The 25,451-nt window shown below is 31.6% G+C and overlaps 1 protein-coding gene across 6 annotated transcripts in view; it reads left to right on the forward strand.

Annotated features, from left to right (window-relative positions):
• The window catches only part of NOVA1 (NOVA alternative splicing regulator 1), a 464,491-nt gene that overhangs the window by 311,323 nt on the left and 127,717 nt on the right, over window positions 1-25,451 (forward strand). Inside the window, exon 1 of one of the 6 annotated variants that reach the window (XM_050799753.1) lies at window positions 5,662-5,948. The exons of the other annotated variants lie outside the window; for them this stretch is intronic. The gene's annotated coding sequence lies outside the window, so the exon portion shown is untranslated. Of the gene's footprint in view, window positions 1-5,661; window positions 5,949-25,451 lie in introns of those variants that run through there. 6 annotated transcript variants of the gene reach the window in all.

Genomic DNA, 25,451 nt, shown 5'->3' on the forward strand with positions numbered 1-25,451 from the left:
CATGAATGTAAGCAGAACATTTGGAGGACTTCTTTTTCATAGCCAATCACTTGGTGTTAGAAACAGACCATTATACTGGATAAGAAGGTTTTAGAATGGTTGAAACTATCATTCAGTTTTATAAATTAAATGTAGTATTTTTTGTAAGCATTAAACTAAAATGTAATATATTAGACACGATGTTCCTCTAAAGTTTGTTTCCTGTGAGTGTAGTTTTGCAGATGGCTGTCCTTGTCTCTGAAACTTCCCTTATGTTTTAAGAAAGTTTGCTAACATATTCCCATTCATATATTTAAAAGGTATATTAGGATAAAAGAAAATCAATATGGGATTGTGAAAACCCTTAGTACAAATAAAAGCACTCAAAAGAGCTTGATTGCAGAATTAATAATGTGATAGTTCTAGGAAAAGAGGTGCAATAGTAAATTAAATTCACTGTCAATAGATGAAAATGAAATAGCTTTTTTGCATTATACATGAGGTGGTATCAGATGTGCAGGGATGTTACAGAAAATTAGTGTTTATCAAGGATATTCCAAATAGTAAATTAAATGTCTTTTAATTTGAATATAGTTTATTTTCAGTGGGTTGGAAAGGGTGCACTGAGAATTAGATCTTTTGTTTTTAGTCCACTTAGTTGTACATTTTTTGCTTATTACATTGAAATTGAATATTTTATTTATAGTTCTGAGGCATGTTATTTGTATAGAGCAAGAATATCTGTTGGAAAAAAATGGAAAGCTGGAATGCGTTGAATAAAATTCGAGTGTGTAGTGACGTAACCTGATCAAATGTGAGTTGAAATGTCGGATAAAAGAAGGCTATACTTTGCCGGTAACAGGTGGAAACCAATCATACAGTGTGGAATCAATTTTAAGGATAAAATAAAGCCTTGTAGTTTATAAGAAGCTTAAAGAATTCTGAACAGTTTGTATTAAAATACAATTTTAACCAGATTATTACCTGTTTGGACAGATAATCTCTTTGCTTCAGATAGACTTTAATTTTAATAGTCTTTCTCTTCACACTTGACCACAAGTCTGCAGAATAATTTAAGATCCCGGTATTCTTCAACATAGCCTCTGAGCTCTTTTCAATTTCTCTTACTCAGATGTACGTAAGGGACACTTACCTTGCACATCTCAGATGAACTAAACTGTGATCTTATCACGAAGTTATAAAGAATTTCTTATAGGATTAATGAAATCATTTGGAATCCCATTTTTGTGTCTTTCATACATATATGAAGTTCTTAAAGCTATATATATGTATATTTATGACTGTCGTAATCTACTAGAATAAATATGCGTAGTGTTTATTTCATGAAGCCCTTTTCTGTTTCTTATTTGGTAAGAGAGCATATTTGGGGAAAAGTCTACTTTAGTTGTATAACCTAATGGATTTTCTCAAATTACCCAAGTTTTTAAACAATGTAATTGTGTTTGTAAGGTTTAGTTAAAATACTACTGTGTTTTTGAAAACTTTCTTCAGGATGTATAACACCGAATACAGACACACTTTGGGGACATTTTAATACATTTTAACTCAAACGATAGGTGCTTTAAAAAATTATAGCCAATATAATTTCCTTGTATGCTTATTTGGTTTTCTTATTTCTTTCGAAAATATCTTAAGCAACCCTGCCTTTATGAGTAATTTTTAAAATTATAGTTGAAATGAAGAAAACATTTTTGTACATTAATTTGACAATTTGTACAGCTGGATATTGCATTGTGTTTTTCAATGTCATGTATTAAATAACAAACGAGAAAATTGTGTGATGAGGAATTGTAAAATGTATTCTTCAATTACTGCAATCAGATAAAATGATCTGCAAGTAGATCATTTTTGCTGTACTACATAATCCATTTATCTATTTCAAAATCAAATCTTACAGAGTACTGACTTAATTCTGGTGGTTTAGGAATATACCTTTTTTCCTTACATGATTAGAGCAAGCCAATTTGATTTACTTATATATCTTTTTATAATTAGTTTATAGCAAGTTACTTTGTAGTAAAAAACAGCTTTCTTGGTTTGAGGAATATATTATTGTATTCCTTTTCAGAATGATGATAGTTTATGTTTATTCTTTTATTTGGCATAAGGATATGTTTGGGTTTTGTTAATAAACATACTGATTTTTATCTGTAGAAATCATTTAATGGATGGTTCAGGTAGGTAATCCGAAAAACTTACTGAGTGCATTATTGGTTGGAAATGATAACGGATGTATGCAATAAATATTTTCTTATATTCCTTAGATTTTAGAACATATCATAGTATACTTATTTTTATTCTATTATATGATATTCATTACATCAGTCAAACAGAATCCTTCATTATGGTGTTGGAATCTGTGTCTATTTTACACTGTTTTTGTATTTGTGGTTATAAAACTAGGATCATGTTTAATAAAAAATATTTCATTTTATGGTTCCTAATTTAAAATTTGAACTTATTATTTGTACATTCATTATATTTCAATTTTTCTTACTGTCCAAATTGGGTGGTGCTTTTTAAAAAAAACACAAACCATTATACGTTTTTTTAAATCATAAAAAAACAGAATGTAAGTGAAATTTTTTATAGGGAAGGAAAGACCCAACATTGCTTTTATTTTGAAAAGGGGAAAATATAGTGGCCAAATTAAACTTTAGAACTAGAATTGTATAATTATGATAATTTTTTGCAAATCAGAGGATATAATGAATTTAAAACATTATTTCTGTTTACATCATTGAAGGAAGAGTGTTATGATATTGGTAGTACATATGAATGTGAATCTCTTACAGCTTCTAAAAGTTGCAGTCTGTACTTTGATCTTAGATGCAAAGAATATTGGACATTTATTGGTATATATGTTAAGGCAAAATTAGTGATAAATAGAACTCTAACAAGTAGAGAAAATAAAACAGTGTAATTTCCAACATTGTTGGGTGGGTTTAATAGGATAGTTATCATTACACTAGGTCATACCTTTGATTTTAGTATCTTCAAAGAGTTGCTAAAGTGTTTTTCCTTGAATCTTAAAGTTGTAATGTTTATTTGACACATTACCTATTGTTAGGGTTACTTTTATGTTTTATCTCTATATCTAGAGTTGAAGGAGAAACATAATCCTTTACTTAAACATTAGTATCTGAAAATTTGCTGTATTTTGGTTTAATTTTTAATACTTTATTTTCTTACTTTAAGCAATACGAAATCTTAACATAGGAAGGAACATTACTGGCATAGCACAATCTATATTAACATTACAGTTTCCAAAAGATACAATTTTATTCTTATCTTGTATATGCAAATGTTTTGTGGGGTTTTTAGAAAGATAAATTAGCACTAAAAATTTTAGCTGTACATTTTATTTGATTCCTTTTTGTATCATTTTGATATTGATATAGTAAGTTATAAGACATCATTAATTTATAGTGTTGGTGTTTTCATGAATCATATACACAATGTCGCTTTGAAATTTGCTTTTTGATGCTTTCTGGGCTTTGGAAAAATAGCTCATTTAAAATTTGTGTCATTGTAATGAAATCTATCTAACAACATTGTCTTGCAAATGCTTCCCCAAAGGATTTCAGGAATAGTTTAAACATAATGAACACATTTGGTGATATAGTTCAATACTTATGTATTGAAGATGTTTCATACAGCAAGAGGAAAAATTATCTGTGTCTTGAAAATGCTAAGGAGTATGTGATATTACTAAAAACCTGACCGACAACCATCAATTAAAAACTTATGTATTTTATAGTTGTATTATTTGGGGGTTTTTTTGCTCTGGCTTCAGACAATTAATTTTTTAAAAATATTATTAAATGACACAAAATACATTTATTGACTACATGTTATGCCACTTGTTAACTAAATTTCAGCGCCTAATAAACATTTTTTACCATAGAACTTTTAACTACAGAGTCTTAGTTGTGTCCAGTTTAGTGGAGCTATATTTTAAAACACAACTTTTATGAGTAAGTGCTGCTTTTCAAAATAAAACTGGGGGGACGAAGGTGGGAGATTTGTGCTTGATTGCCATCTCATTTCCATCTTTGGATACAGCTTTAGCATAAAGTTAAACAACATCTGCAGAGATCTGACTGACAAACATCTCTCTGGGACTCATCATTGCTGCCTGCAGCAGGTGCATTCAGCTTTGCAGTCTTTTCCAAAAAGAGGTTAGTTTGTTTTAACATTTATCAGTAGACCAGTGGGAGCAAGTGACTAGAGAGAAGAGGTTAGTTGTCACTTGTTCAGTACTGGAATACTACAGGTAATTGGACTGGACTGGTGGGAGCTGCAACAGTGTATAATCTCACGTTGCACTGCAGCTGCTATGGAGCTTAATTATCCTGACCCTTAGAGACTGAAGTGTCATGGTATAAGACGCAACACGCAAGGAATGAAGTAGTGGTTTTCAATACTTTCTGATACTTGGGTTGATGAAGTTTCCATTTTCCTCATCTTATTCTTTAAAGGTATGGCATCAGCTTTCCCATATCTTTAATATGGAAATATTTTCAACTGAATTGATTTTTCATGAGTCTGATAGAATATATATAAAACAAGGATAGGGTCTTTAGGTATAGAAATAAAAAGAAAATAACCTTAAGTGAGAAGCATTTACATTTCATGATTCCACCAGTACATATTTAAAACATGAGTGAGTGGAAATAAGTGGAAGTACTTGGTAGTTTTTTAAAAAATATTATCTCAGATTACCATTTATTTTTTATAGGAAGTTAAAAAAATGTAATATTTAAGTTGTATCTTATTAGAATATTGATGGCTTTGGCAGGTAAACTTTGCAGAGTAGTTTGAAGTGTTCCAACAAACAGGACAGGTGTAGCATATTAAAAATATTTTTTAAGATTTTGAACTTAATGAGTCCTATTGAAATATTTCCCACATTTAATTACAAGTAAATTAAAATTTAGTCAAAATCTCAAAAAATTGGTCTGTCATTTATTTCCGTTGTTTTTAACTTTTCAATCTGTTTGAAGTATTGACTTTGAGTATGCATCTATGACATATGTAAGTTTCTTGTGTGTTCTAATAGTATTCCCAGTGAATATAGATATCACAGTCCTGTTCATTAATCAGCCCTTAAATAGGCAATATATTCAAAGGTAAAAATACATTTAAACAAAATCTGGCAAAATCTGTATTATCTCAAAATAATTTGGAATGTAAAAACCATTTGAAGTCTTTGTAAAACAGTTTTATAGCTTTGACTTTTCTACTAACTTTACTAATCTGAATTTTTTGGTATCTACTGAATATAATTTGTTATTTACCAAAGAGTAATTAAGTTTTTGAGTTTTCACAGATTTTTTTTCTAACATTTTTGGAAACTATGTATTTTTCCTGAAGGAGTATTTACCAGTATTGGTAATAACTGATTGATACTGAAGATACTACTTGAGAAGAAAATAAGTTTTACTTTAATTATGAATAGATGGTAATTATAGTAGTTAAAAGAAATAAGATTAAAGCTATGCTATCTAGAGGTCAAGAGATTCATTTCAGTACTTTAAAACATAAATTATTTTATTCTCAAAGTTTTTCATTTTTGACATAACTATTTTTAATCAATTCTCATCAATATAAAAATACTTTAAAATTTCACATATATACTTTTGCTATAATTTTTAACTTTTTGTTTAATAAGACATTGAATAAGAATAAACATTTTAAGACTACAAGTAAAAAAGAGAATTATTTACACTGATAAACTTTTTGAGATGTTTTCAGTATTTTCCAAGTTTCACACCACTGTATGGATATCCTTTTCTATGACAAATCTTGATCATGAAAACACCTACTATCTGCACTCCATCACTGATATTTTGCTGCTTCCTGCAGGGCCTGTCATAGCATTGTTGGCAGGAACAGATGAAAAATGAAATTAATGTCTTGAGGTTTTTAACAGCAAAATGATTAAGGTAAGATTATTTGGTCTGGAAAATAAAACATTTTTGTCAATTTTTCAATGAATTTTATTCAATAGGTTATACTGAAAATTGATGTTATATTTTTATTTTTTGTTTCAAGACTTGTTTATGTCATAATGATGTTCAATATATTTCTAATTTCTGATAAACTGTATTGCAAACTCAGTAATTTAAAAATTTTAGATGGTAGTGTTTTTTTACCTTCCTTGTGAAACTGAGCATACTTTTCAAAGTTCTGTGGAAGAAATTTTCAGTTCATTTTAAAGATGTTTGAGAATAGTTATACTCTCATGGCTCCATAATTTTACTCACAGTATAAGTTTTCAGAGAAGTTTGTTAATTAAATAGGATTTCAAATCTTGCATTTCTTCTAGGATACAATAAATGCTCACGCCCAGTTTACTTAGGTCGAAAAAAATCATTCTGATATTAAAGAAGATTGTCTTCATTTAAATTGTTAGTAATTTGCTGCTGTAGAAAATAGACTGGACTGAGATGAGACTGTATTTTAAGATCCAATCTGGGGGGAAGGGCAGAATAGAACCAATAGTAGTGCATTTCAGTAACACAGAATAGTAGGTAATGGGGTACCTGCTATTTAAAAACAAAAACAAAAACATGGTTTTGTTTTCTTTTTATGTTGCTAAATATTTTAGAAGAACTGTAGCTTTTTAATTTTGGTTATATTAATTCTTGAAATACCTGGTTTTAAAGTGGTTAGTGTTGGAGGCAAGTAAGCTCTTACTGGGAGAGCTCATTCACATGCTTAGTCCTTAATTATTCTTTGGATAACCTGTGTTTTTATTTTTCTACAACTAATATATGATGATTTCTTTAAAAAGTGGTGAAGGTAATTTTTTTTTAAACTTGGTTTCATTCTTTAGTGTGAAGTAGGCCTGGAAGCTTTCTCTTGTTAATTATTTTGCATATTTATCAGATGCTTCCTATAAACCCTGGTGTAGGCAGCAATTTGGTAATCATTACTTAGAATTATTACAGGGTATCTTTTCTCCATTCAAGGAGTATAGGCATACTTTGCTTTACCCTGAGAAGTTTTGCTTTGCTATTTTCTCCTCAGATTTTTGTTTTGCTATTTTCTCCTTAGATTTTTGTTTTAATTTTTTTTTTATATTGTAGCATCTCTGTTAAAGATTTAGCACAACACTTAGAAATAGCTGAGAGACTTTTTATTTAAAGGATTTGGAAAATCATAGAGTTGTGCAAATAGATCAAAGTGATGAAGTTCAGATGATCTCTTCTAAAACTTTGATTTAACAGTTGAGAAAACCAAGGTACCAAGATATTAAGTGATTTACGTACGGTTTCTCTAATGCCAGTAATTGTCCTGTAGCTTTGAAATGTGTTTTCTGAATTTGTGGTGCAATTGTAGTAGGTACTTCATTCTCTTGTTTTGTTCTACTTTTTTTCCCCCTCCCTTTTGGATGTGACTCTGAGGAAATAAGTCCTTACCTCCTCTCTCTCCTTGTCTTAAAATGAATATATATATATATTTTAAACAGTCACGTTGGCCTCGTGGTTATTTTGCCATTATTATTATTATTTTAGTTCATGTGCTACACTGAAGGAACATAGGCAAGGTGCTCTTTGGTCATTAGCAAATTTCTTTTAGAAATTTAGGATATCATAGGTTATATTTCCTGGAACATGTAGCCTGGTCATTTTCTCTCTTCCCTTAATTATACTGTTTGAAAGTGGCAGTATTTTTAGGGTGATTAGGTTTCTGCAGCATTGTTATTTTTCTTCATTTGTACTTTTTTTTTTCTTCCTTTCACCATTCCTTAGCTATACTTCTAAATTTTAATTTTTGGTTAGAGTATTGGCTTTCATTTAAAAAGTAGGCTCTCTCAGTTAAATTTTGTTTTCAAGAATTATTTTAATAATATATGTATTTTCCATGTGTTTATGACTTTTATAGTAACACCCTTAAATATAGCGTATTTGGGTGAGTATTCATAACATTTGGTTCAATATATAAAATGTCATGATTAAAAAATAAGCATGAGGCTAATTGTAAGGCAACATAAGTAGAAATGTAGTTGTATTATCCAGTACTTATTAATTTGAAAACATCACTGTTTTCTCTTTCTTAGCTGTTCATTTCATTAAGTTGATCTACTTAGTTAATTAGAATTCTGATACTATTTTCATTGTGTTATAGGCTTAAGGACTACTTTCTAATATAATCATAAAAGTACTTAGTGTGATTTTGAAGACTTTTCCTTCTACAGTGCTAAATTAAAACAAAAATTTTTTTGTGATAGTCTTTACTCACATCAATTGAGTAATTGGATTAAGGTCCACTGATGTGGGGGAGTTTATGGCATCCTTCTTGCCTGCTGTGTGTTTAACATACAGCCCAATTGTTTAACCGTAGGTGGCACTGGAAATTTACATGAATGTATGAATGAATGACTGAATGAACAGTTTGAGATTTCTTCTGTGAAGTGCTCATGTAATACCAATACAGTGGATATAGAAGGCAGTCCATCTTTAGTTTTTCATTACACTTCTAGTTTACTTTAGTAATGATTTAAGAAATTTAAATGAACGAGAAATGCATAGGAGTGTTACGGTAGGTATTGGCTAGGTACAGTGGAGTATGACAGGGGAATTTTGCGTTCTGTTTAGCATACTATCCTGCATGAAAGAAACTGAAATCCAGTATTATGGAGAGTTTGTTAAAGCCACCTCTGAAATGAAGACTACCTTTAAAATAACTTAAGCAACATGAGTTTAAGATTTAGTTATTAATAAAGTAATTAAAGGTATATATACTACAAGATTTTATAGCTGTATCACATTACAGTTTATTTATGGCCACATGGCCATATGTTCAATGAGGAACAAAGACCAATCATGATTTTTCTTGAGTACTAACCATCAAATTAAAGTGACATATTAGAAGTATGCTTACTAAATATTTTATTTGTAATATATTTTAATATCTTCTTTCCCAACTATAGTGGGGAAGTTAACATGTGACTTTGTTGGGGGTGGTTACATTGTTACATTTAGAAACTAGACAATTTGCTTTTCTAATTTGCCAAGAAAAAAGAAAAAAATACCAGCTGTATAGTAGAGGGGAACTTATTTGCTTATATATAGTTTGACCAACTTAAATATCAAGGTATTAGTATATGTTACTTTATTTGAAATCAAAATTTTAGGGAAGTTATTGAGTTTAGGATATTGTGGCATCTTTACATACTTTGTAAATACATGCAATTTAAAGAGATACATGAAATAAGAGTGTTTTTCTTGTATTAATACATTGTTTGATTTTTATCATCGTAAACCAGTGAAACATCTAAGATTTAATAGATACACTCTTTCATGCCTTGTGATTAGTCTTCCACATTTTTGTAAATTTTATTTATATTTTGAAAAGTAGTGGAGAACAGTGGGTTAAAATAACTCTATCATAGTGTTTCTTTACTTGTCTGTTTCCCCGTGCCCTGCTTTGTCACAGATTTTAAGTTTTATGAACATGAGTGGGCTTTGTTGGGTTTAGAACTAAGTGTACAATGCCCTGAAATCTTAGGTGGATACCAGGTTATAAGTTTGATAACTGTATAATGGAGAATTATATCTAGAAGTTGAAATTATCTCTGTTAGTATCAGGGTCTTGGGAGGAGAGGGGTTAGACTTCAAAGAAGACTTCAAAGAGAAACTGACAGGGTTTGGGGGACTGAATTTTAATTTGCTTGTTGAACAAAGGTGGAAGATCATTTGAAGCGTATATAGACATAAAGGTATGCAGCAATTCTGTTATATTCAGGGGTCTAAAGGTAGTTTGGTGTTGATTGGATAAAAGGTGGACATTGCTGTTGGTATGAGGGCAGTGGTGGTAGGAGGCACTACAGACATCTGTACAGGTAGAGACAATCTAGTGCATGTGAAAAAGAAGAAAAGCCTGGCGGAAAAAATTCATCACGGGTATATTCATTAGCAAGAATATTTTTAAAATCTACATCTGCTGTGTCTGTAAAATGACTGACAGTGGTACTGTAGTTAAAAAATATACATTTGTGTAAATATAGTGACACTTACAGTCTGGCGGATGGATTGCCCAGTTGTCCAAAAGTATAGTTGAGTATTAGATTGGATTCTGACTTTCTGCTTAGGAAATTGAAATAGGATTTTATAAAGACCCAATTTACTTAGAAAGGAAAAGGCAAAGGGAAAGATGGGGCAACTAGAAATACAGAAAAGAGATGTTAAGAAATGTGAGTTGTGTTTAAGCAGTTATGTGCCAAGTATGGAAGAAAAAAAAGGTGGAGGGCACTTCATGAATGACAGGTATCTATGAAGAATGTTTTGCTATATGCAGGGAAAATCTTCAACCAGTTTGCTTTTGATTCATAGCAGTTCAGATCATATACTAGAAAAAAAGTATCTTGTTTCTTAAATTCATTCAATATGTAGGCCTTTCTTGCTTTCTTGGCATATGAAAAGATATACTTATTTTTAATTTGATAAACATGAGTGATTTATACAATGTGTGTGTGTGAACTTAATGCTGTTCAAACACTAAAGTTAGGTATATTGTCAAAACATTGTTATGCTATGTCAGTGAAAATTAAAACTTACTATTTGTTAGTGGATTCTCTGTTATGTAATTTTTTGCTGAATTTTGGTTGATTGTTGAGATAAAGCAGGATTTTTCATCATTTATAAATATTTCACATAAGAATGAATCTTAATTAATACCCTTATCAAATTGAGATGAATTTTTAAAAGACTGAAAAATACGGTACTGTTTTTTCATTTAGAAAATGAGATTAAAAATCTATCTTGCATTTTATACTGATTTGTGCAATTATTGGCTACTTGTGTAGAGAAACATTAAAAAATTGAGCAGCTGAAGTGACATTAAGCAACAGATGGGGATTTAAAATAAAAATATTCACTGTGTAATCTTTATTTAAGTGCTATTCATAATTTGGTAATACCAGTTGTATAACTCAAGGTTGAATTCAATATAAAAAAGGAAGCATAAGAAAAGTCCAGTTTCTTTAAAATTGATATCTATAGTATGGTATGAATTCATGATTTGTTTTTAAAGTGAGAAATAATCTAGCTAAGTGTTGCACACTGGGTTTTTTTTTTTTTTTTTTTTTTTTTTCAGGTGAAATTCAATTCTTTTTGAGAAAAATTTTGAAGAAATTTTGAATTATTTCAAAATAGTATTTATTTGAATTTAACTATTTTACTATTTCTGCCTTTAAAATGATATTCTATTTTGTATTTTAGCTTCTCAACTGAAAATTTGAAACCATGGTTTCTTTACAGTAGTATTTTAAACTAATTGTTCTGAAGTGTATACCTGTTTGTTTAAGGAAAGGTATGTTCCCCTCAAAGCTTTATCACACTTTGAGTTATGCTGGTGTATTTGACATCTTGTTTAAAAACTAGAATGTCTCTGCATATGAAAACACAAACTGTGATAATGAGCTAGATATGCCATATGTGGCAGTTTAGGTTGGCATATATCTGAAATGGCATGTTTAATGTACTGTATTACTAGGATTAGTAATTTTACAGTGGAAGGCTGCTACTTTTATGATGTAGTCTCCTGCTGCTGGGCTTATAAGTCTGATGGACTCTTTACTCAAAATCTGTTTTCAACTTCTGTAAAAATCTTTTTACTATTGGAATTACCTACATAAGATCTGTCTGGCTGATTAACTTATTATCTGAAGTTTGTAAAGATTAGTGAGTATTAGAGAACATATATAGTTTGATAGGTTTATAAATGTAAATAATAGTTATGTATATTTTGTTAAGGAATAATAATGCTAACATATTCAGTATTGCCAAAAATGGTTTAGTAAAGTACATAATTGAGAATTGTTCACAATATTTTTATTTTTAGAAAAAAGTGCATAGGAAAAGCTTTGAGGTCCTATGGAATCTTGGCAGTGAAGCCATTAAAAAGCAAACTGCAATAAATAATGTTCTTTTATGACAGAATGCACAACTTTAAATTCATATTCCAGTTTTCATGGACATAATGTTCATTTTTTATTTTTTAAATTATGCTTTTAGCCAAGGTTTTTACTGAAGCATCTTCCAATCAGTCAGCAGATTGCATTAAAAATAAGTAGAAACTGCAATGCAATGGGGATAATTTAGATAATTTAAATTTAAGTTATAAGTGATATAAAAAAGAATGTAAACATTTTTGACTACTTAAAATATGCAGAATAAGTACAGTTTCAGGTTTGGGAAATGTTTCAACTAACAGTTATCTAAATTCAATATCTTTTGCACACCCTGTGATTGGAAAAGCCAGACTCTGAATTTCATTATGTTTTCATTTAAACTGACTCTATCACAGTTAATAGAAAATGTGATTATCTTGTTTTTAAACTCTTTAGACTACACAACTAAAAGTTACTTGTTGATCAGTTATGGCTTAAAGAGACCTTACATTTCTATAGGATTTTAATTCTTAAAACACCAATGTAGGCAGAATTTTTTGTCTTCATTTTACAGATGAGGAATATGAGATAGTGAAAGGTAAAATTATTCGTGATATGTCAAATTAATAATGAACCTGTTTATTTTCTGTTATTGTGTAACAACATTCTGTTATTTTTTATTTGCATCAGATTGCTTATACATTTGAGTTGAGAAATAGAGTATTCAAAATTTAGGTAAGATTTATCTAACTGCCACATTAGCCCATCACTGGGAGATAATGATATTTTTGATAGGTTATACATTTTTTTCAAATTCATATGTAAATTGAAAGGAAAACAGTAATAACTAAGCAACATGGAAACATACAAAAGTTATTTTTTCAGCTTACCAGACTTGTGTATATATATAGAACTTTGATATCTTTCTATTTTTCTATTGACATTAGATCATTAAGATAGTTTGAAATTGTCTACATGAAATGTAAACTTTGAGATTGCTTACGTGAAATGATTCAGTTGCCTTCGTTTAGCCCTGTGAGATTTTGTTTCTCACTTTTTAAATTATATGTAATGTGTACTTTCAAGATTTGTTGAATTATAGATTTAAGGTTAGAAAAGTCTGTTCAGATCACTGTGATATAGTACTCAGTATAGTAAAAAATTTTATGAGGAAAATATGCAATGGATATTATATAGTAGTTTATTAAGCAGTTATCACATCAGTTCAGTACTTCTTAATGCCTTCTGTGGAAGTACGACGAATACAAGACTTCTAGGGAACATGTGGTGTCAGACCAGAGTTTGAATCCCAGCTCTGCCACTTACTAGGTGTACTGTTTTAATCAGTCATTTAATCTTCTTGGACCTCCAGTTTTTGATCTGCATAATGTGGTATCTGTACCTCTTTAATAATTATAAGTTATTGGTCTAGGTACCAAAAAGGAAAACTGTAAAAGCATGTCACATAATATTTGGCATATAATAAGCGTATTATGACCCTATCATTTTTCATCTCCTGTTTATGCTTGTTTCATTTAATAATACTAAATTTATAGCAGAGATTTTAATGTAGAATAAATTACATTAATGTGGCCCCAGAAAGGAAAACATTTATATAAAGATTTTTAAAAATTGAAGTTTTTTTTCATAATTGTTGTAAAAATACAGGTGATAGAATGCCAAAGCTGTGACCTATCCTCATCCCACACCTTTAAGGTAATTAATATGAATAATTTCTTATATATTTTTAAACATTCTATTTTAAAATAGCAGTTATTGTTTTTAGTGGTAATTATAAGTGATCATCATTTTTATAGATAAGAATGAGTTTTCTGCAAACCACCTATGTTGATTAATGCATTTATGGAGCTTCTAAATACTGTAAGGTGTCTTTCCAGTCTCAGGTTTGTGGGTGTTTTTGTTGCATAGCCGAAATAAGTGTTCTGTGATACCCCTGAAGATATGCAGAGCTTTTTTAATTTGTTTATTTTTTGCCTATATAGCAGAGAAGAAAACTAGGGATGTGAATTTGTAATATTAAAGCACATTATAATAATCTCATGTGAAGCATATGGATTTGTTTTGTAACTCACTAAAATTACCTTAATCAGCCTCTGTCTTCATCCTTGTATATTCAAATACAAAACATTAAAAATTATTGATTAGAGTCTTAATTGGAATTCAACAGGAATAAATCAGGTGGCATATAGAATATTTAATACTGTCTTTCATGATATTTTTCAGGATACTAAGACTTATGAAATTTTTTTCTTATAAGCAAAAATGAAATGAACCTAAATGTTTAATAATATAATAATATAGGTGATAATTCATCAGGCTTATTTTTCAGTTTTTTTTTTTTTTTTTTTTTTTTTTTTTTTTTTGCTGTTACTAAGATTTTTTTAGCTGGTGCAGTTCAGTGGTGCACACCTTTCATCCCAGCTACTTGGGAGGCTGAAATGGTAGAATTGCTTGAGCCCAGGAGTTTGGAAATAGCCTGGGCAATATAGTGAGACCCTGTCTCTAAAAATAATTTCATTTTGCAGTATAATTATTTATGATAAAATAAGTAAATAAAAGTAATTTAATTTTTTTAAGTTTTAAAACATTGGCTCTGTCAAGGTTTTAAATATTTTAACTCATGTTCTTGCAACCTCCATAAAGGATCTAAGAAATTTTAGTGGCGTAATTCTAGTAAAGGTATCTGAAAGAGGCCATGGTTTATTCCTTTCCATTCCTTAGCAAGTATTTTCTGTGAGTCATTACACATATTCTTGATTGCCATTATGCTAAAATTGTTTTTTATTATTTGTTTGTATTTTGTCATAATTATTGTATAAACTTAATGCTGTATTCACATACTCACATAGTAAATTAAATATTACATACTAAATATTTAAGTTTCATGTAATACTATTGCAAGATTAACTGTAAGTATGATTTTGTTTTGCATGACTATGACCTGGAGGACAATAAATTTAATAAGATTATACTGATTCTTAGATTGCTTCGTGGAAAATATCTTTGTATTTGTCATAGTGTAAATTCAGTTTTATATTGAGAAGGGTACACTTTGAATATGTAAGAAAACGACGGCTGGGCGCCGTGGCTCACACCTGCAATCCCAGCGTTTGGGAGGCCGAGGCAGACGGATCACGAGGTCAACAGATTGAGACCATCCTGGCCAACATGGCGAAACCCCATCTCTACTTAAAATACAAAAATTGGCTGGGCATGGTGGCGCGTGCCTGTAGTCCCCGCTACTCGGGAGGCTGAGGCGGGAGAGTTACTTGAACCTGGGAGGCGGAGGTTGCAGTGAGCCGAGATCACTCCACTACACTCCAGCCTGGCCCTATAGTGAGGCTCTGCCTCAAAAAAAAAAAAAAAAAAAAAAAAAAAAGAAAAAAGAATAAGACCTGCTATGGAAAAAAAATAAATAAATAAACTGAGAAACTTTGCTAAAGACCATTTAATTCCAGAATGATTAAATATTATAGACCTAATCTTTATGGTAATGGATTTATTCTTACACCTTTAGAATCTGTAGAGATGATGACAGTGAAGTCTGATTAGAGTGAGGGTTACATTATATGTTGTCAGTTTATAGACGATGAATCTGTATTAGTCTGGATTAGGAATGATTAAAGGTTATAACTGTCTTTATTAATATTAGGGTGTGGTTTTGGGTGTGAACTCTGACATTAACCCAGATTTCCTTCTCATTTGTAATATTTTTTACTTTTCTTTGGAATTAAAGCTACACAGTATATGATGAAATTAAGTCCCAATTATAAAAGCTCTTTCATCATCATTACTGAGGAGCTTATTTTCTATGTCACTGAGAGAATTCTAAAAATTTCATAAGCTCCTACTACCAGATCTACCTACCTAAGTATATGAGTATGTGAATACTTTTACAATTTTGATAAACTGTCTATGTGCCTAGCAAAGGCCTATCTCTACTTTTTTTCTGTATTTCGTTCCATTCCATCTTACTTACTTAGATATCATGTAGCAATTCTTTCTCCACTTGCCTGCATTACCAATTTCTTTCTCTACTGGAAATTATTTTTACCTACAAATACGCTGTTCTTTCTCCCACTTAAGAAAAAAAAAAAGTGTGTTTCTTTTTATCTCACTTTCTGTTCCAGTAATTATGCCATTAATGGTAAAATTCTTCAAACTTGTTGCCCATACTTATGTTATCTCCAGTTCCTCTCTTTTCATTTCTCTTCTGAAGCTCTTCCAATTAGGGCTTTGACCCATCCTACCAGTGAATCTGCTCATGTTAAAGTCACTGGTAGCTTCTATACTTTTTATTCAATGGTCAGTTCTCAGTCCTCCTTTTTATATAACCATCAGCAGCGTTTGACACAGTGATCACTGTCTCCTTTTTGAAACATTTCATTTTGCTCCTGGTACACTTTTATCTCATTGGTTGCAGCCTTATATTTCCTTTGCTGTTTTTTTTTTTTCTCATTTCCTTGGACTTCATTTTTTCTGTCCATGCTTACTCCCTTGGTGATCCAATCCAGTATCATGGATTTAAATAACCATCTGCTCTTTGATGACTACCAAATGTTTGTGTCCATTCTGGACCTTTCATCTGAACTCTACACTAATGATGCAGCTGCCTGCTTTATATCACTTCTGTGTTTGATATGTATGTTAGAATTAAATATGATTTTAAATATTCTGATCTTTCTCTTGACTCCCTCAAATCAATTTCTCTCAGTCTTCTGCATCTTAATTGCAGCTTCGTCTTTTCAGGGTCTGAGGACAGAAATATTTGAGTCATCTTTACCTTCTCTCTTTCTGTTGAACTTCACATCCAATCTGTCGCGATTCTGATTATATTTAAGATACTTGCCTTAAAGGAAAACCAAATATTCAAGCCAAAAGAAGATAACAGAAACAAAAGTAAATGTTACAAAAAAATGCATTCTGCTATATTTAGTCAGGTAAAGAATTAACCTAAAGATGTGGTTGGCTGTGAATTCAGTATTAAAACTCTTTCTGGTGAGTGACAAAAAAAGTAGCCCGTCCTAGTTACTTGACTGACCAGATTAAGCTCACAAACTATTTACAGTTTCAAAGATAATTCATTGGGAAAGCTAGATTCATGTTTAATTTTGTGTTATAGGGAACCCTGTAGGAAATTTGTATTTAAGAAATATTGGTATCAATATATCCATTATAGCAACATAGTTATTTTTATACCTGGGAAAATTGAGTGTTAAAGAATAAGCATGAATATGTATCATGGAATGTTATTTAACCTTAAAAAAGGAAATACTTTACTGACATTTACAACAGTATGAATGCACCTGGAGTATATTGTGCCAAATGAAATAAGCCAGAAACAGATAGATAGGTACTATGTGTTATTTGTATGTGGAATCTAGAAATATATAGAATACCTAGAACTGGAGAATAGAATAGTGGTTACCAGGGTGGGGAGAGGAAATGGGAAGAGTAGGTCAAAAGTAGCTACAAACATGCAGCTATGTAGGATGAATAAGTCCAGAGATTTAATGTACAGTATGAAGATATAGTTAATATTGTATTATGTACTAAAATGTACTAAGAGAGTAGATTTTACATGCTCTTATCACACAAAAAAAGTAACTCTGGAAAATAATAGATAATTCACCTGACTGTAGTAATCATTCCACTATGTATATGCATGCCAAAACATCATGTTTTACACCTTAAGTATATACAATAATTAAAAAAAGAAGAAGAGTAAGAAAGTTCTAAATAATACCTGTTCATCAGATTATATAAAAATAAAATCTGTCATTGTTAGAAGACACAGCTTAAAATGTATACTATATCAGGTGGTGTGCGCGCGCACACACACACACACACATATACATTGTGGATGATAAAATATATATTGAACCATTTAGAATATTGTGCTAAATCAATAATTCATCTATTTGAGGATTATACCTTAAGGAAATTATATATTTAAAAATGTATTATCAAAATGGTCATTGTTGACCTGTAAAATATTTTGAGATACTGTACATTTATGCCTGTCAACTGGGAGTTTCCTCATTTTAGTGTCCGTAAAAATTATTCTGGTTGATAGAGTTCATTTATCTCTTTTAATTTAAATGTCTTAGGCTTAACTCTGCTATTTAATGTTTTTTTTTCATTCTATACTCAATTATTAAAAACATTTATTTTCCACATAAGCCGAAAAAATGAGTTGTTATAGATTTAATATTTGAAATAATTATATAATAACAATTACGACTTTTTTTCTAATCATGCATTTTATCACTGTGTCTTACTGGTAAATGATATTTGATCTCCGTAAATACTCTGCCAGAATAAGACAAAATAAATCTGTAGGCTTGTTGACATATGTGATACAGTAGAGGAGGTTTGTTTAATCACTGTTGTGAAAAAGGAAAACTGTAGTAGTTTTGGCTTCCTGGATTATAGGGACAAGAACATGTGTATACTTTTGATTTCATTTTTAACATTAAAATTTAATTATATGGCTTAATATTACAGCTTAAAATCTGTGACCTAAAACATTTTATTTTTCGTGGTTATTAATTACATATTTCTTTCTTAAATCATCCCTTAGGGTTCACTTATGGAAGATGATGTGGGTTTGCTAAAAGCTTTCTTATGTATTATTTTGGAAATATCTACATTATATTTTCACATAACTGGTAGAGACAGATTTTGTGTAGATTTATCTCACTGCAGAGCCCCTTTTCACCACGTTTTATTATGAAGTGAAAAATTTCTTTGAAAGTACTTTTCCCCAGTTTGACTTGTTTATAAAGTTTGTCACATTGGGCTAAATTATGAATTGGCATTTAGTGAGTGTCAAGCAGTTTGAACTTTTATTTATCTTAAATTGAATTACATACATTTTAAAAGGACTTTCTAACTCTGCAGTTATTACATGTTAAAATCTATATTGATGATAAAACTCCTAAACAGTTGTATGTGTTTGCAGTTTTAAGATAAGAATTATTTACTTATAATTTACCTAGAAGATATCCCACAATATGATTTTTTCAACAAAAAAGGCAGTATAGGCTGGACTCAGTGGCTCACGCCTGTAATCCCAACACTTTGGGAGGCTGAGAGGCAGGAGGACTGTGGGAGACCAGGAGTTGGAGACCAGCCTGGGCAACAGAGTGAGACTCCGTCTCTACAAACAAATAATTTTTAAAATTAGTGGGCATAGTGCTGTGAGCCTGTATTCCTAGCTACCCTGGAGGCTGTCATAGGATGATCACATGAGCCCACGTGTTAAGGGTGCAGTGAGCTGTGATCTCACCGACAGAGCAAGACCCTGTTTCTAAAACAAACAAAAAGGGTGGAGGGAGACAATATGAATGAGTAGTCCATTAACTTAAAACATTTGAAATTATTAAAGTAAGTGTTTTATGATAACACTTTAATTTTAAGCGACCACTCATTTATGCCTTTCTATTTAAAGCAGAAACCTAAAGCTATTTGTTAATAAAATATGGTTTTATGGTAAGATGTCATGGGAGAGAAGGATATATGGGGAAATTAACAATGAAATTATTTTAAATTAAGTATGAATGAGATTTCCAAGGTAGCTTTATAATATACACTAATAATTTCATTATTTTTTTTCCCAATTTTATGATACTCATTTCTATTTCTGAGCATCTTTAAAATTGTGTGATCTTGGCCGGGCGCGGTGGCTCACAGCTATAATCCCAGCACTTTGGGAGACCGAGGCAGGTGGATCACAAGATCAGGAGTTCAAGACCAGCCTGGCCAAGATGATGAAACCCTGTCTCTACTGAAAATACAAAAATTAGCCAGGCATGGTGGCAGGTGCCTGTAATCCCAGCTTCTTGGGAGGCTGAGGCAGGAGAATCACTTGAGCCCGGCGGGCAGAGGTTGCAGTGAGCCGAGATTGCGCGACTGCACTCCAGCCTGGGTAACAGAGCGAGGCTCTGTCTCAAAAAAAAAAAAAAAAAAAAAAAAAAGTGTACTCTTTGTTTTCTTGAGCTGTTAGTATTTAAGATAAAATGGAAGATCTGATGTGGCTCAGCCTGATGTTTTTATTATCTTGCACTATGTGTGCTTTTGCTCTGGGGTTGCTGTGCATCCGTAGATAAAGACTAAAATCAGGCCAGTAGATTCTGCTACTCTAACATATCTTTTCAATTGAGCCACCTCTGTTGCTGTTATCCTTTTATTTCTGATTAGCTTTCCATTTTGTACCTCTTTAAACTTTTTTCATTTTTTTCAACCCAGAAACTCACCTCAACACATTTATACTCTGTAAATGTACTTGCCTTACAGTTTATTTAGGTCATCATTAAGGACCTCTCTCAACTTCCTTTTATACTTCAAATTACAATTTAATTTCACCTTTAATCCTTGTCTACATATATAGAATGAGAATTCTCTATTCTTCTTTTTAGGAATCATTTATCCTATCCCCCTTTATCTTTTTCATACTCTTATCTCATTCTTTTGGATCTTTTAAATTTTTTCATTAGATCTTTCTCTTTGGCTTTATAATATATTCAGTTCTTATTTTATACAAAATTACCAAAAACTAAAACCTTTCTTTGATTCTGGTAATAGCTGTGGTCACTTTCTCTCCCTTTTACATACCAACAACATTTTTTGAAAGGGTAGTCGACTGAGTTTCTTTTTTCTCAGCATTTTATTATTCCTGGTTATCCAACTCTTTCAGAGTTCATGGTATCTTTACTAGTTGCTTAATTAACTGAACTATCTTTTTCAGTCATGTAGCCATCATCCTCTTTTAATTTTCTAAAGCATTCAATATTAATAACTATTCTTCCTCCGTTGGCTTATTTGACATTGTATGATCCAGTTTCTCTCATTGTTTCTCTAACTAACTGTACTGTCTCAAACATTTTTATGAGTTTCTTTTGTTTCTTGAAATCATCACGTAAATGTTAGGGTTACATTTGATTCTGTCCTTGGCCCCGTAGATCCCTTTAGCTTTAATTACTCCCTTTATGTAGATGATACGTAAGTCATATGTTCAGCTCGAAACTGTTTTGATCTTTTGTTTTATGTACACCTTGTTATATTTAATGTATATCAAAATAAATATGATTGTTTATACCTTACATAAAGTCTTTCTGTAAATTGCCTTACCCTAAAAGTACACATAGTATGTTCACATAATTTGGCATGTTACTTCTTCCACAGGTATTCGGTTATGTATCTGTATTAATGTTTTAAACATACAGACACACACACACACACACACACACACCACGATTCGCATATAAGGCTGAGATTTCAGCGTATGTAATCATCTAGGAAGTCTTTGCTGATCACCTCAGTCTGGTTGAGGGACCCTTCCCTTGTTCATGTGACACATCCTATATTTTTAATGCTTCTTGTAATTACAAATCTTTTCTAGCTCAATAGACTATAAGTGCTACAAAAATGATGAAGACCATGTCACCTTTATTGACATTGTACCCTTAATACTTTTATAGGGTCTTCCACATAGTAGATGCTCAATATGTATCTACTGCATATATGAATAACCGAGTAGATAAATAGAATGTCAAAAAATGTATTCTCTTAAATTTATAAACTTGCCTTTCCTTTTGTTTCCTGTTTCAGTTATTGGCACCAGTGATTTTCAAGTTGGAAAAATTGGTTAATTTTAATCTTTTTCTCTTTTTTATTCTCTGTTTATTCTATAATTGTTGCCAATTGTTGTCTGTTTTACTCCCAACATGTACCTTGAATTAATCTTCCCCTTTATGTTCTTGATGTTTTCCCTAATGTGGGTTGTTTCACTTACAACTATACTTCGTATATACTCTACCAGAGTAGCAGAGAATAATATTGTGGTGTATTTCATAACATCCCATTCATTTTGATTATTAAACAAAAACAAGCCTTTAGTATAGGGTAATGTGATATATGAATCTCATATCTAATTTAAAGCTCTTCCCCATCTCAGCAATAGTCAGGCTTTGGGGCCTAACAACTTGAAACTTGGAAGCTGTTGTAGTCTCTCCTTTCACAAGCTTCTTTATTTAGATTTAAGTAAGGATGTATAGATTAATTCTAAGATGTCTCTCTCCTCCCCCAGTTCTGATTTTAGGTTTAGGGACCAGATAGAAGGAAATGGGCAAAACTTTCTCTTTACTTAACTAGGCTTGTAATAATATTCTGTTGAGTTTTGATGCCTTCCTCTATGTGACAGTTGTCCGAATGCTAGCTCTCTCATAGGCTGCTTGCTTTATATCTGGGATGGACTCTGCTGAGGTCTCCTCCTACACAGTTAAAACCTGATGTGAGATATTCTTAGTTAACTCTGTTGTAGGCCCTCTGTTCTAGCCACATGGGTAGACAGTTTCCTGGGGTTGCTGGAGCCTTGTCACTCTTTTGGACATCTTTTTTAAGGTAGGCCCATGTGGTTCATATCATATGGTGCTAGAGGTAACTGCGTCATTGTCATGTCATGTGTTTTTCGTGTTACTTCTCTTTATTGTTTTTTGTACTCACTTAGGAACAGAGCATCATTAAGTCTGATATCTGAGTATTAATATAAGCCCGAGTGAAAAGATAGTATCTTCTTGTGAGTACTCTCAGTATATAGGAATCATGCTCTTGGCTTGCAGCACCTTAGGGGAGGAATACTTCCAAAAGAGACTGGCTGGCCTCAATTTTTTTTCAGTTCTTTTTAGAACATGAGGATACTTATTTCCTCCTTGTTCTCTTTTCTGGGTCCTCGTTTCTAAATCCTAGGTAACAGGAAAAGTGTCATTACACATTTTATATATATATTTAATCCATATTACTTAATTCAAAATATTTTAATCCATAATTATTTAACCTGTAAACCAAAATAACACATCACCAGTTATGGCTCTTCACCCGTCTTTATAAGTGAAGTCTGTGGGTTGATAGTAAAGAAGGAACAGACTTTGTGATTCTTGCAGCTGTGCATATATGTGGACAGTGGGTTAAACCAGAAAAAATACTTTTCTTTGACATATTAATAATATACGAAAGAAACATTTCATAGAATTTAGGAAAATTAAGCAAAGGGAAATATAAATGATATCCCTTAAACTTAATAGAGTAAAGGTTGGTTTGGAATACTTTATTAGGGGTGAATTATCTGTGTAATATAAAATTTATGGAAGATTCTGCTTCAGCATATTACAGTATTATAGCAGTGCTTCATGAACTATTAAAAGATAACTCAGGAAATGATTGACCTACCAGAGTAGTTTATGTGTTGTTTTAGGAACAATTGCCTTTTGTAACTTTTATCTATTGGTTTTAAGTATATGCATATATACATGTGTGTTTACATATACATATGTATACACATACACATATAGACACATACAAATGTGTTATATAGATGCTAGATAGCCCTTTTTGTTTTCTCCTTAATCTTTTCACGTGAGATATTCATATTGACAACTGTGATTTTGCCATTGATAGGGTTTTTAATACTATAACCACAGCAGTTGAGGATAGATTACTTTGTTCAGTGAAGTTTTTTTTAAATTTAATAGTTTATGTATACATTTTATTTACTTATTTATTTTCTGAGATGGAGTCTCACTCCGTCGCCCAGGCTGGAGTGCAGTGGCGTGATCATAGCTCACTGCAACCTCCGCCTCCCGGGTTCAAGCTGTTTTCCTGACTCAGCCTCTCGAGTAGCTGGGATGACAGGTGCCCACCACCACCCTGGCTAATTTTTGTATTTTTAGTAGAGACAGGGTTTTGCCATATTGGCCAGGCTGATCTCGAACGCCTGACCTCAGGTGATCTGCTTGCTTCTGCCTCCCCAAGTATTGGGATTACAGGCGTGAGCCACTGCATCCGGCCTTAGTATATACTTTTATTTGAGTAAGCAGATGGTTTCCTTCTATTAACTTTTGTAGCATTTACTTTTAGAGACTCCTTAAGGTAAAGAGCCAGAAATTGAAAATATAGAATTATCATCTAGCAAAAGCACCGACCCCTTGTTTAAGTATGCATTGAATCAGAACTTCAAAATTATTTAGGCTTTGTTTTATTTATGATAGTGAAAATGAAGATCATAATATAAACTAAGGAATAGTATGCTGTTGAAGAAGTAAAGATTTGAAAGAATCTAGCACTGATTCTTTTCAACTAGAAATTTGTTTTAAACTGTGCTCTCAAATTTATAGAAGTTGAAATTGGGTATGATTATTTGTCAGTAATGGGCCACTGTTGCTTCTTTGATTATGCCACTTTGAAGTTTTTGATAAATTGTATATATAGATCTAAGGATTACCTAATTACTTTCTGTGGTAAACAGAATTTTCTGGATAAAGAAAGCAAATAAGATTTCAAGAAACATGTAACTTTAAAAAATTACATTGGAAACTTTTCCTAAATGACATATCATTCACACTACTTCTTTGTTTTTGTTAATATTTTAATGGTCTGGTTTGTTGTCAGGAAGTATTTAATAAGCCACACAAATGCATACTGTAAATCAGATGTTAAATAATTCAGATTTGCTGCTCCTTTTTAATCAAAATGTGTTTTGAGGAGGAAAATGGGAAATAAATGAATTAAAATATATTATGATATTCTATATTCAAAATACAAGGTTCATTAATTTCAGTTATATTTTTTATATCTAGAAGTGCTGTTTGACCCTTTCTGGGATGTATTTTACTGTAAATGTTCAAACCTCTTATGAAATGTATTAAGAATACTGATTTTAAAACATTCCATCTGACGGTTCTGCTCTGTGTTGTTTCTGCTGGTTCTCACTCTTGCCACCTTGCTTCCTTGTGTGTTTGGTGAATGTTTGTTGTTAAGTTTTCGTAGCAGATTACCTGAGGGAATTTTTTGAATCCTGAGTTAAAGGTGGTTTCCTTCAGAGTGACTTGGCTTTGCATTTAGTTGTCATTTATAGTTGGGAACAATTTGAAACTAAATTTTGGCTTGAGATTATTTTAACCATCATGTATGAATTCATGCTGAAAATCTGCTTGAAGGCAAACTTGTGGTTATGAGTTCCCAGATAATGTTTTCCTGCCTTCTAAGTGTATGTGAGGATCAGGGATCAGGGCATGTTTTACTCTCACAATGACAGCATAGCTGGTTGAGGTTAATATTTATTGGGGATTCTCATCAGGCTACCCACCTGGAACAGGAAGGTCAATAGACAAAAGATCAGATTACCTTGGTTTATCAAATGCCTTCAAGGTAAATGTCCCCTTACAAGCTCTAGTTACTCTTCCAGGTTCCTGCATTTATTTAGGTTTATTAGTTTCTGGTCAGCTAACAGATGCCATTGAAGAATGTGTTTTTAATATTTTTCTCTGACATAGTTTAGTTGTTTCAGGCAGGAGAATTGGCTGGGTTTCCTTGCGTATACTGTCAGACATAAAAGCATGTTAGGGTTTTTTGTTTGTTTACAAAATTTTCTTATTTCCCCCAGCTACCCTGGAAATATATACATCTATTATAACCATTTCAGAAACAGGTAAGCTGACCAAAATCATGCAACTGGTGAAAAGGTTGATCT

Source organism: Macaca thibetana, chromosome 7 (assembly GCF_024542745.1).
Source record: "Macaca thibetana thibetana isolate TM-01 chromosome 7, ASM2454274v1, whole genome shotgun sequence".
NCBI lineage: Eukaryota > Metazoa > Chordata > Mammalia > Primates > Cercopithecidae > Macaca > Macaca thibetana.